This window comes from Leucoraja erinacea, chromosome 26, assembly GCF_028641065.1.
Source record: "Leucoraja erinacea ecotype New England chromosome 26, Leri_hhj_1, whole genome shotgun sequence".
In the NCBI taxonomy this organism is placed as follows: Eukaryota; Metazoa; Chordata; class Chondrichthyes; order Rajiformes; family Rajidae; genus Leucoraja; species Leucoraja erinaceus.
This window is the reverse complement of record NC_073402.1, coordinates 31,549,330-31,562,824: the sequence shown is the minus strand read 5'-3', so window position 1 is coordinate 31,562,824 and position 13,495 is coordinate 31,549,330.

Below are 13,495 nucleotides of genomic sequence, written 5' to 3'. Positions count from 1 at the left end.
GGCCCCTGGTTCTGGACTCGCCCAACATTGGGAACATTCTTGTCGATGGAAGGTCGAATCCATTGATGTTACGTGATGTGGGGAGGAGACAGGAATCATACAAATCCCAACCTAGACTTGATGTCAGGAGTACAACTTTACATCAATGGATGTATCCATTATATTAATATATTTCAATGATATTCTTTTTCAATGAGTACTTCTCCAAGACCAAAAGAGACTTCTCTAAAGTGACCAAAAACACAAAGTTCTGGAGGAACTGAGAGGGTCAGGCAGCATCTGTGGAGGGAATGGACAGAGGACATCTCGGATCAACTCACCAGACTGATTCAGACTGTGTGCGCCAATTCTGATGGTTGGTTTATCTATGTACTATAATGTACAGTGCAGATGTGAAGGATTTATTTTCCTTTGACAGAATTTTCCAGAGATTTCATGTCTTTCTCAAGCAACAAGCATAAGATTAACAGCACACAAACAAATTGTAGGCTCAAGGAATATAACTAGATTTCTAGATCTTTCCCCAAACAGCAATGTGTTGGGAAATAACTCTGATCAACTAAATAGTTATCAATTTAAACCATGTGAGGCATTTGCTCAAACTTACTGTGAACTTTGAGAGGGAACATGAATGAAGGGACTGCAGATACTGGTTGAAGGCCTTAAGACGGATCTGTTTAATCCTAGAAACATAGAAAATAGATGCAGGAGTAGAGGCCATTCGGCCCTTCGAGCCTGCACCACCATTCAATATGATCATGGCTGATCATCCAACTCAGTATCCCATACCTGCCTTCTCTCCATACCCCCTGATCCCTTTAGCCACAAGGGCCACATCTAACTCCCTCTTAAATATAGCCAATGAACTGTGGCCTCCACTACTTTCTGTGGCAGAGAATTCTACAGATTCACCACTCTCTGTGTGAAAAATGTTTTCCTCATCTCGGTCCTAAAATATTTCCCCTTTATCCTTAAGCTGTGACCCCTTGTTCTGGACTCCCCCAACACCGGGAACAATCGTCCTGCATCTAGCCTGTCCAACCCCTTAAGAATTTTGTAAGTTTCTATAAGATCCCCCCTCAATCTTCTAAATTCTAGCGAGTACAAGCCGAGTCTATCCAGTCTTTCTCATATGAAAGTCCTGACATCCCAGGAATCAGTCTGGTGAACCTTCTCTGTACCGGATGTTAGTTCTCAACAATCCACCAGTACGGTGGGCCTTGTCTGACAGTGGTATTTCAGTCCACATTTATTTAAATCCCTGTATTTTCTGTGGTCGGAATTGAACGTGTATCTCCAGGTCAGTAGCCAGTGGCATCTGGGACCAACCCAGTAACTCCACCTTGCCTTCAGACAGTGGAGGAAGGAACTGCAGGTGCTGGTTTAAACCAAAGATAGACACAAAGTGCTGGAGTAACTCAGCGGCTCAGGCAACATCTCTGGATGGGACTAGGTGAGAGTAAGTGTTCGGCACGGACTAGAAGGGCCGAGATGGCCTGTTTCGGAGCTGTAATTGTTATATGGTTATATGGAGGGAGGGAATAGGTGACGTTTCGAGGTGGGACCTTTCTTCAGGCTGGGATCTTCAACTCCAGTCTGTGGAAGGGTTCCAACCCAGAATACCACCTGTCCATGTTCTCCAGAGGTGCTGCCGGCAGCAAGGAGCCAGGGGTGGTGGGAGGGTCAAGCCTTCATGTCCGGCTGCAGCAGGTGACACAAGGACGGCCGGGCCTGGAGAGGAGAGGGACAGTGGGTTTGCAGGAACTGCTCCAGTGCATGGAGCACTCAGGCCCACTGCACTTTGAATAATGGCCTCGCCTGCATGTGTGCTATATGCAAACGTGACATTTGAACCCGTTGAGTTACTCCCAGCGTTTTGTGTCTTCTCTCTCGGATGGTTTAGTTCCTCCCTCGGTTCCAGACCAAGATCTTGTATCTTGACCCTGTGCTTGAGCCCAACGCATCACCGGTTCCACGCTCCCCTCCATTGAGTCTGTCCAAAGCAAGCGCTGTCTGCGGAGGGCGCTCAGCATCGCCAAGGACTGCTCTCACCCCAACCATGGACTGTTTACCCTCCTACCATCCGGGAGGCGCTACAGGTCTCTCCGTTGCCGAACCAGCAGGTCGAGGAACAGCTTCTTTCCGGTGGCTGTCACTCTACTCAACAACGTACCTCGGTGACTGCCAATCACCACCCCCCCCCCCCCCCGGACACTTATTATTATTTATTCAAATCGTTTGCTATGTCGCTCTTCCAGGGAGATGCTAAATGCATTTCGTTGTCTCTGTACTGTACACTGACAATGACAATTAAAATTGAATCTGAATCTGAATCTGAAAACGGGAACAACCAAATAACTCAACGTGTCAGGCAGTGTCTGTGGGGAACATGGACAGGTGACGTTTCGGGTGAAAGAAGGGTCTAAAGTTTGAAGAAGGGTCCCGACCCGAAACGTCACCCATCTAAGTTCTCCGGAGGTGACTAATCTTCAACAGTTCACTTCCGGCACTCAGGCCAAACCCACGGTAGGCTCAAGAGTCACTACGGTAAACTCAAGGGCCACTACGTACTTCCAACGAGTTTAAATGTTTCAAATTTTAACTCGTGGAAATCTTTAAACATGTTTAAAAATTTTCAAGAGTTGACAGGTTTCCCGGGCACCTGCCGTTAGCGCCACGAGTCGCTAAGTTACGTCCACGAGTTCCAACGTTCCCGCTACGTGAACTGAGGGTCACTCGTGGGTCGACTGGCACCGTGAGACAGGGGTTTAACGGTCATTGTTTACAGCCCCCCCCCCCCCCCCCCCTGTCACCGCAGAGGACATGACCCCCCCCCCCCCCCCTCCCCCATGTCCCTGATAAAGTCTCCCTCACCTTCCTGCATTCTGCTTGGGGTAACATGGTGCACCTGAATAAAGGTATGAAGCAACATTCTCTCAATGGTGGTCCAGGACTTGGACAGGTGCATGGGTGGGGAAGGTTTAGACGGATATGGACCAAGGGGACTGGCTTAGATGGGGCATCTTGGTCGGCATGGATGAGTTGGGCCGAAGGGCCTGTTACCCTGTGTAGATGACTAGTGCATGTGCCTTTAACATAGTGACCTCACCACTACTAACCACTCCCCTTATTAGATGTATAATTGCAACCTCCCCACCTATGGTTCTCTCTCTAGCTCCGGTGACAGACCACGTACAGCTAGAACAGCAATGCTTGTGAACTATAAATAAACTATTCGTAAAGACACGATGTGTTGATGAGACTTCTTTACATGGCTCCAACTGGAGGCGTGGGTTCGAATCCCACCTCTGACACCATGTAAAGAAGTCTCATCAACACATCGTGTCTTTACTAATAGTTTATTTATAGTTCACAAGCATTGCTGTTCTAGCTGTACGTGGTCTGTCACCGGAGCTAGAGAGAGTGAACTATGGGTGGGGAGGTTGTAATTATACATCTAATAAGGGGAGTGGTTAGTAGTGGTGAGGCCACTATGTTAAAGGCACATGCACTAGTCATCTACACCCTGCTGTGTGACTATGACTCTATCCATGGTAGACACAAATGCTGGAGAAACTCAGCGGGTGCAGCAGCATCTACGGAGCAAAGGAAATAGGCAACGTTACGGGACGAAACCCTTCAGGAAGGAAATAGGTAACGTTTAAGGTAATAGGTAACTTAAGTCTGAAGAAGGGTTTCGGCCCGAAATGTTGCCTATTTGCAGCAGCATCTATGGAGCGAAGGAAATAGGTAACGTTTCGGCCCGAAACCCTTCCGGGTTTCGGCCCGAAACGTTGCCTATTTCCTAAAGGGTTTTGGCCCGAAACATTGCCTATTTCCTTAAGGGTTTCCTCCCGAAACGTTGCCTATTTCCTTCGCTCCATAGATGCTGCTGCACCCGCTGAGTTTCTCCAGCATTTTTGTCCACCTTCGATATTCCAGCATCTGCAGTTTCCTTTCTTAAACAGACTCTATATCCATTCCAGCTCCCAGCATTGAAAGTGAACAAGGAGCAAAGTGATTATTGAGCATTGACGATGTTTTATGATGATCCTCGTACACTAACACACTCGGGACAATCCGCTATTGTTACCGAAGCCAAAATAACTTGCAGAAAACCTGTACGTCTTCAGAGAGTGGGAGGAAACCGGAGCACCCGGAGAAAACCCACACGGTCACGGGGAGAGCGTGCAGGCTCCGCAGAGACAGCAATACAATACAATACATAGAAACATAGAAATTAGGTGCAGGAGTAGAGGCCATTCGGCCCTTCGAGCCTGCACCGCCATTCAATATGATCATGGCTGATCATCCAACTCAGTATCCCGTACCTGCCTTCTCTCCATACCCCCTGATCCCCTTGGCCACAAGGGCCACATCTAACTCCCTCTTAAATATAGCCAATGAACTGTGGCCTCGACTACCCTCTGTGGCAGAGAGTTCCAGAGATTCACCACTCTCTTTGTGAAAAAAGTTCTTCTCATCTCGGTTTTAAAGGATTTTCCCCTTATCCTTAAGCTGTGACCCCTTGTCCTAGACTTCCCCAACATCGGGAACAATCTTCCTGCATCTAGCCTGTCCAACCCCTTAAGAATTTTGTAAGTTTCTATAAGATCCCCCCTCAATCTCCTAAATTCTAGAGAGTGTAAACCAAGTCTATCCAGTCTTTCTTCATAAGACAGTCCTGACATCCCAGGAATCAGTCTGGTGATTATCTAGTGACGGTTTTATTCGTCACATGAAGTGCAAGTGAAATGAATTTGTCAGCAGCGGTACAATGAGAAAGAACACACACACAATACATAATAAAAAATGAACACAAACATCCACCACTGCATTTATCACTGTGGTGGAAGGCACAAAAATCGGCCAGCCATCCTCCACTTCCCCCCGTAGTCGGGACCAGAGTCCAGAGTCAGTCCAGGATCGGATATTCCCGACCGGAGACCGCGGCTTTAGGTTGGTGTAGGCCGCAGGTCAGCGGTCGAAGATTTAACGGCGCAGATTTAAAGGCGAAGGGTTAAAGGTGATATCGCAAGTCAACTATACTGCAACATTCACAGAGTCTTCCTTCAACAAGTAGGTATACCTCCGGTTTACCAATTGAGGCTACTGTGAAATAGTTGCCAGGACCATGCATGGAAAGTCAAGGTAAGTCGATGGCGAAAATATGTTCGCATAGAGTGATGCAGCGTGGAAACAGGCCCTTCGGCCCAACTAGCCCACACCGGCCAACATGCCTCACCTACACTAGTCCCACCAGCCTACGTTTCGCCCATATCCCTGTCCTGTCCATGTATGCAAATATGTTTTAAATGTTGTAATACGTTTTAAAAAAAAGACATTTTTCACACAGAGAGAGAGTGGTGAATCTGTGGAACTCTCTGCCACAGAAGGTAGTTGAAGCCATTGACTATATTTAAGAGGGAGTTAGATGTGGCCCTTGTGGCTAAAGGGATCAGGGGGTATGGAGAGAAGGCAGGTACAGGATACTGAGTTGGATGATCATATTGAACGGCGGTGCAGGCTCGAAGGGCTGAATGGCCTACTCCTGCACGTATTTTCTATGTTTCTTGTGACAGTACCTGCCTCAACAACCACCTCTGTGCAGGAAGGAACTGCAGATGTTGTTTTAAACCGAAGATAGACACAAAAAGCTGGAGTAACTCAGCGGGACAGACAACATCTCTGGAAAATACCTTTCTCCAGAGATGCTGTCTGACCCGCTGAGTTACTCCAGCTTCTTGTGTCTACATTCAACTACCCCATCTGGCAGTTCGCTCCATTTACCCTCCACCCTTTGTGTAAAAAAAGCAGCCCCTTGGGTTCCTATTAAATCTTTCCCCCCTCACCTTAAACCAATGTCCTCTGGTTCTTGATTCCCCTACTCTGTGTAAGAGACTCTGTGCCGTGACCTGATCTTTCCCCTTCACGATCCTATACACCTCTTTGTGGAAGTAGACTGACTAACACAGAGACCAGGTAGACTCCCTTGACCAAGGTCATCATGGATGGCTAAAGCCTTGACCAGGGCCTTCATGGACTGCTGGTGATACTTAAGCCAAGACCATGTTGCAAAACCACAGTCCTGACATCCCAGGAATCAGTCTGGTGAACCTTCTCTGCACTCCTACTATGGCAATAATGTCCTTCCTCAGATTAGGAGACCAAAACTGTACGCAATACTCCAGGTGTGGTCTCACCAAGACCCTGTACAACTGCAGTAGAACCTCCCTGCTCCCATACTCAAATCCTTTTGCAATGAAAGTTAACATACCATTCGCTAATCACATTGAATGGCAGTGCTGTCTCGAAGGGCCGAATGGCCTCTACTCCTGCACCTATTGTCTATTGTCTACAACTTTTTCTGGATGCCGCTGGATTTTGAACATGTTGAAAATTTTCCGCCACCTGCTGCGACTTTGACGGGTGCCTAGAAAGATCTTGTAAGTGGGACAGGCCCTTAACTTCACTGGCAAAGCTAAAAGCTTCAGCTTGGCATTGTAGTTGTGAGCTAATTCCCTACTGCAAGTCTGTAATAGTTGTGGCTGAGTCTATGTTTTTGTTGCAGTTTCCATTTGCTTGCCCTTCCGTTGCCGGAGAGGCATGTTTCGCTGTTAAACCTGGGGCAAATTCCAAAGTCATGCTGTATTGTTCAGCTTAATGGGGAACAGAAGGAGCTGGTGAACGTACACATGCGGAGGCACGACAAGCTGAAATATTCTGGGCAAGACAGTTAGTAAAACATGCTATTCACTGTACGTGGCTACACAGGGAAATCACAACCTTTCTGCAAACAAGGATACATATGTCTGAAAGGCAACATAGAAACATAGAAACATAGAAATTAGGTGCAGGAGTAGGAGTAGTAGGCCATTCGGCCCTTCGAGCCTGCACCGCCATTCAATATGATCATGGCTGATCATCCAACTCAGTATCCCGTACCTGCCTTCTCTCCATACCCCCTGATCCCTTTAGCCACAAGGGCCACATCTAACTCCCTCTTAAATATAGCCAATTAACTGGCCTCAACTACCCTCTGTGGCAGAGAGTTCCAGAGATACAGCCATAGCATATGCAATAAAAATATCAAATCCCCGACAATGCTTGCCTCCATTTCCTTCAAGGGTGGTGTTCATAGGTTTACTGGACATAGGACCAGAATTAGGCCAATCGGCCCAACAAGTCATCAGGGATAGGGGTAGAATTAGGCCATTCGGCCCATCAGGTTTACTCCACCATTTAATCATGGCTGGTCTATCTCTGCCTCCAAACCCCATTCTCCTGCCTTCTGCCCATAACCCCTGTCTGCTCCACCATTCAATTGTGGCTGAACATAGAAAATAGGTGCAGGAGTAGAGGCCATTCGGCCCTTCGTGCCTGCACCACCACTCAATATGATGATGGCTGATCATCCAACTCAGTATCCCCCACAAATGTTTTTCTCATCTCAGTCCTAAAATACTTCCCCCTTATCCTTAAACTGTGTGGCCCCTTGTTCTGGACTTCCCCAACATCGGGAACAATCTTCTTGCATCTAGCCTGTCCAACCCCTTAAGAATTTTGTAAGTTTCTATAAGATCCCCTCTCAATCTCCTAAATTTTAGAGAGTATAAACCAAGTCTATCCAGTCTTTCTTCATAAGACAGTCCTGACATCCCAGGAATCAGCCTGGTGAACCGTCTCTGCACTCCCTCTATGGCAATAATGTCCTTCCTCAGATTTGGAGACCAAAACTGTACGCAATACTCCAGGTGTGGTCTCACGTGGTCAGGATTGAACCGGGGTCTCTGGCGCTGTGAGGCAGCAACTCTACCCGCTGCGCCACCGTGCCACCCATGCAATCTGTCCCGAGCAAATCAGATAATACTGTACATCAACATCAAACTCAACTACAGTAGGCAGAGCAAAGGGGAGATACAGAGTGCAGAATATAGTATTCTATCTATTTATATATACTTGTGCCATTAGTTCACTAAAACCCATACAACTAGGACATGCTTTCAGACAGCGAGTCTACAATTTTGTTTCTTTGGCTGTGTTTTTCCTACACTGCCTGCAAGCTGTGATTAGCTCCTGTATTTTGTGGAGCTTTGTACCTCTCTGACAGCCTGGTCTTCATCAGCTTGTGGCATCCTGCATCACCAGCCGGCCCTTCAACCAGCCGTCCCAACCCTCCCAACCCTCCCACCTGCAATTTAGTTAAAAGCCTTATCTCCGGTTCCAGTCATTCGATTTGAAAGGACGCTGGCCTTCACAGTTCTCCCACTCCCTGCTTTCCAAATCTGAGGAAGGACATTATTGCCATAGAGGGAGTGCAGAGAAGGTTCACCAGACTGATTCCTGGGATGTCAGGACTGTCTTATGAAGAAAGACTGGATAGACTTGGTTTATACTCTCTAGAATTTAGATTGAGAGGGGATCTTATAGAAACTTACAAAATCCTTAAGGGGTTGGACAGGCTAGATGCAGGAAGATTGTTCCCGATGGTAGGGAAGTCCAGGACAAGGGGTCACAGTTTAAGGATAAGGGGGAAATCCTTTAAAACCGAGATGAGAAGAACTTTTTTCACACAGAGAGTGGTGAATCTCTGGAATCTCTGGAACTCTCTGCCACAGAGGTTAGTTGAGGCCAGTTCATTGGCTATTTTTACGAGGGAGTTAGATGTGGCCCTTCTGGCTAAGGGGATCAGGGGGTATGGAGAGAAGGCAGGTACGGGATACTGAGTTGGATGATCAGCCATGATCATATTGAATGGCGGTGCAGGCTCGAAGGGCCAAATGGCCTCTACTCCTGCACCTAATTTCTATGTTTCTATGTTTCTATGAAGGGCTTGCTTGCAGCAACATCACAGATGCATGGACCCTGGTAAATCTCCCAAACGCTGTTTCCAGCTAACGACATCCTCCAATAACAGGGTGACCAGGACTGATGTCGGTGAACACGGAATGTTATTTCGCCACCAGCCTGAGAACTGCGGTGCCCAACTAATCCGAAATGCTTCTTCTGAATGGTTAATGAATGCAGCGGTGACATCTGTTGGCTGTGAGATGCACCACATCCCAAGTGACAGCAGTGCAGTGACTGCATTTAATCCTCAGTGAAGATTGACTGCATTGAAGAAGGGTTCGGGTTTAGGTGTTCAAGAAGGAACTGCAGATGCTGGAGAATCAAAGGTAGACAAAAGTGCTGGAGAAACTCAGCGGGTGCGGCAGCATCTATGGAGCGAAGGAAATAGGCAACGTTTCGGGACGAAACCCTTCCGGGTTTCGACCTGAAACGTTACCTATTTCCTTAGCTCCACAGATGCTGCCTGACCCGCTGAGTTACTCCAGCACCCGAAACGTTACCTATTTCCTTCGCTCCATAGATGCTGCTGCAAATAGGCAACCCTTCTTCAGACTTAAGTTTAATTTACTGACCCCAATATCGGGATACAGCAAAAAGCTTTTGCTGCATGCTAACCAGTTGGTGGAAAGACAATACATGATTGTAAAAGATTTACGTGAAGGCTATGTTTCAGGTAGTAACAACCCACCCTCACCATCCATTTATCTTATTGCCAAGGAATGCAAGTGGAATTTAACTCGGGTTAGGGTGAGGTGTTGCGTTTTAGGCAGGACTTTCACAGTGAACAGTGTGTGTGTGTGTGTGTGTGTGTGTGTGTGTGTGTGTGTGTGTGTGTGTGTGTGTGTGTGTGTGTGTGTGTGTGTGTGTGTGTGTGTGTGTGTGTGTGTGTGTGTGTGGGTGGGTGTGGTGTGTGTGTGTGTGTGTGTGTGTGTGTGTGTGTGTGTGTATGTGTGTGTGTGTGTGTGTGTGTGTGTGTTGTGTCCCAGATATCCCGCCTTGACCAGGAAGTCTTTCATTCTGAGTAGGAAAGAACTGCAGGTGCTGGTTTAAATCGAAGGTAGACACAAAATGCTGGAGTAACTCAGCGGGACAGCACTTGAGTCTGAAGAAGGGTCTCGACCCGAAACGTCACTCATTCCTTCTCTCCAGAGATGCTGCCTGTCCCGCTGAGTTACTCCAGCACTTTGAGTCGATCAGTCTTTAATTCCTCTCATCAGCTTGAGTGCGGTCCTGACCTCCCATCCACCTCAATGAGGACCTTTCAACTATCTTGCACTAAATGTTGTGCCCTTCACCCTGTAACTGTACACTGTGGACAGCGTATCTTTGTACATCTGTACAATCCAGCCATTTACAGTGTCCAGATACATAAGGGAATAACGTTTAGTGCAAGGTAAAGCCAGCAAAGTCCGATCAAGGATAGTCCGAGGGTCTCCAATGAGGTAGATAGTAGTTCAGGACTGCTCTCTAGTTGGTGAGAGGATGGTTCAGTTGCCTGATAACAGCCGGGAAGAAACTGTCCCTGAATCTGGAGGTGTGTGCGTTTGTTTTCACACTTCTGTACCTCTTGCCCGATGGGAGAGGGGAGAAGAGGGAGTGGCCGGGGTGAGACTGGTCCTTGATGATGCTGCTGACCTTGCCGAGGCAGCATGAGGTGCCGTGGATAAGCTTTTCCCACTGAGAGTAGGGAAGATGCAAACAATGGGACATGACTTGAGAATTAAGGGACTGAAGTTTAGGGGTAACATGAGGGGGAACTTCTTTACTCAGAGAGTGGTGGCTGTGTGGAATGAGCTTCCAGTGAAGGTGGTGGAGGCAGGTTCGATTTTATAGTTTAAAAATAAATTGGATAGGTATATGGACGGGAAAGGAATGGAGGGTTATGGTCTGAGCAGGTATATGGGACTAGGGGAGATTATGTGTTCGGCACGGACTAGAAGGGTCGAGATGGCCTGTTTCCGTGCTGCAATTGTTATATGGTTATTATATGGTTATATATGGAGCTGTAGATGGAGTCAATGGAAGGGAGGTGGGTTTGGTGTTTACATCCAGGACACACGCCAGGACTACCAGTTCCCTTTGACTCTACAGTTCCGATAAAGTAGTTTCATTCATGGTCCAACCTCTCCCTCAATGCTCTACATTGCATCATCCAATGCACCAATTGAAACACAAACAAATGGGAGTCAGAGTGAGTGGAATATGGTGGACAACACAAATAACGCCTGAAAAAGTGAATCAAATCAAAACATTTAAAAAAAGAAATCAATGTTTCACTTGTTAAACTTAAATAGTCAAATCTTCCAAGGAAAATACAGCGGGGCATAAAAAATATTCAATATATATATTCTCAGCTCTGGCCACCACACGTTATGGAAGATGTGGAGGTTTCTAGAAGGGTGGAGATGAGATTTATTGGAATAATTCCAGAATGGTTCAGTTGCATGAGCGGGTAAAGGGGAGCTGGGGTTGTGTGTGGAGCCTTGGAGGCAATGGTCAATGGTTCAATGGTCATTGGTTCAATGGTTTAATGCTCATTGGTTCAATGGTCATTGGTCATTGGTCATTGGTCATTGGTCATTGGTCATTGGTGATTGGTCATTGGTCAATGGTTCAATAGTTCAATGGTCAATGGTCATTGGTTCAATGGTTCAATGGTCATTGGTCAATGGTTCAATTGTCAATGGTCATTGGTTCAATGGTCATTGGTCATTGGTCAATGGTTCAATTGTCAATGGTCATTGGTTCAATGGTCATTGGTTCAATGGTCAATGGTCATTGGTCAATGGTTCAATTGTCAATGGTCATTGGTTCAATGGTCATTGGTCATTGGTTCAATGGTCATTGGTTCAATGGTCATTGGTCATTGGTTCAATGGTCATTGGTTCAATGGTCATTGGTCAGTGGTTCAATGGTCATTGGTTCAATGGTCCATCATCTGCTTTGATCTGTTATTTTCACACCTTACCCTTCCATATCTCTACACCTTCCTCTCTCTTGACTCTGGCCCAAAATGTCTCCTATTCCTCTTCTCCGGAGACGCTGCCTGTCCCGCTAGGTTACTGCAGCATTTTGTGTCCATCTTTAGCATAAACCAGCATCTGCAGTTCCATCCCTCTCTCTGTGTCTCTCTCTCTGTCGTCTCTGTCTCTCTCTGTCATTCTCTGTCTCTCTCTCTCTCCCTCTATCTCTCTCCCTCCATCTCTCACTCCCTCCCTCTCTCTCTTTCTCCCTCCCTCTCTGTCTCTCTCTCCCTCTGTCTCTCTCTCACACACACACACTCTCACACACACACACTCTCTTTCTCCCTCCCTCTCCCCTCTCTTTCTCTCTCTATCTCTCCCTCTGTCTCTCTCACACACACACTCTCCCTCTCTCCTCTTCTGAAAGACCATCAACTATTATCAAGCACAATGCAGGCTGGCAGTCCTTTGTCACACTTCCCATTACCAGACCTGTACGATTCTCTCCTTTAGCAAGGATTCCATTATTTCCTTCTCCCACCTATGTTAAACTGACGAGTTTACAATTCCCCCGGCATCTTTTATCGCCTTTCTTAAAAATAGGTTTTACATGAGCTATCCCCAGTCATTTGCTCCGCACCTTTTTGTAATGAATTATTAAATATCTGTAATAATGCCTCTGCTATCTCTTCACTCGGATATTTTCAAATGCATGGATTCAATCTATGGGTCCTATTCTGAGTTTGATTAGTTTAGTTAATAAATCTTCCTATTTTAAATGTACCTATCAGATTTGGTTTACTTTAGACAAATACAATCAAACCAAGCTCCAGAACAAAGGGGAAGATACAGAGAGCAGAATATAGTTCTCAGCATTGTAGTTTAGAGATACAGCGCGGAAACAGGCCCTGCGACCCTCGAACACTAACACTATCCTACACACACACCAGGGACAATTCACCTATTCACAACTCATAAAGCAGGCTGGAGTTTTAATGTAAGCCTCCACAGGTTCAGTGTTGACAGGTTAAGTCTCCTCTGTGGCAAAGTCTCTCACCATGCGAATGCTGTCAGAAAGGCAACTTGACTGTGGTTACTGATGCCTCCATAACCCATTCACATTTTACCCACACAAGCAGTTTTTACTGAAGCACGTTGATTAATTTTGTCTGACACGATCGTTGTCTACTTTCCCCAGTCCTGTGCTAATTTTATTTGTTTTAACAATGATCTGCCTGCTTTCAGGGGAAACACATTTGGAATACTAATACTCAGTAATGTGTTAGCAGCTCATGAGATAAAGTGGCTCCTAACACAATGATTGGGTTAATCAACAACTACAGAGCACAGCCCTATTCTGCAGCAGTGTTCAAGAGAAGCAAAACACAAGAGTGCTGGAGGAACTCAGCGGGTCAGGCAGCATCTGTGGAGGGAATGGACAGAGAACGTTTCAGGTTGGGACCCTTCTACAGACTGATGGAGGGAGAAAGCTGGAAGAGGAAAGTGGGGGTGCTGCAAAACCTGGCACACGGTAGGTGGAAGATGGACACAAAATGCTGGAGTAACTCAGCGGGACAGGAAGCCTCTCTGGAGAGAAGGGACGGGTCGTCTGAGTTAGTCCAACACTTTGCACATGGCTGATCTATCTCTCCCTCCTAACCCCATTCTCCTGCCTTCTCCCC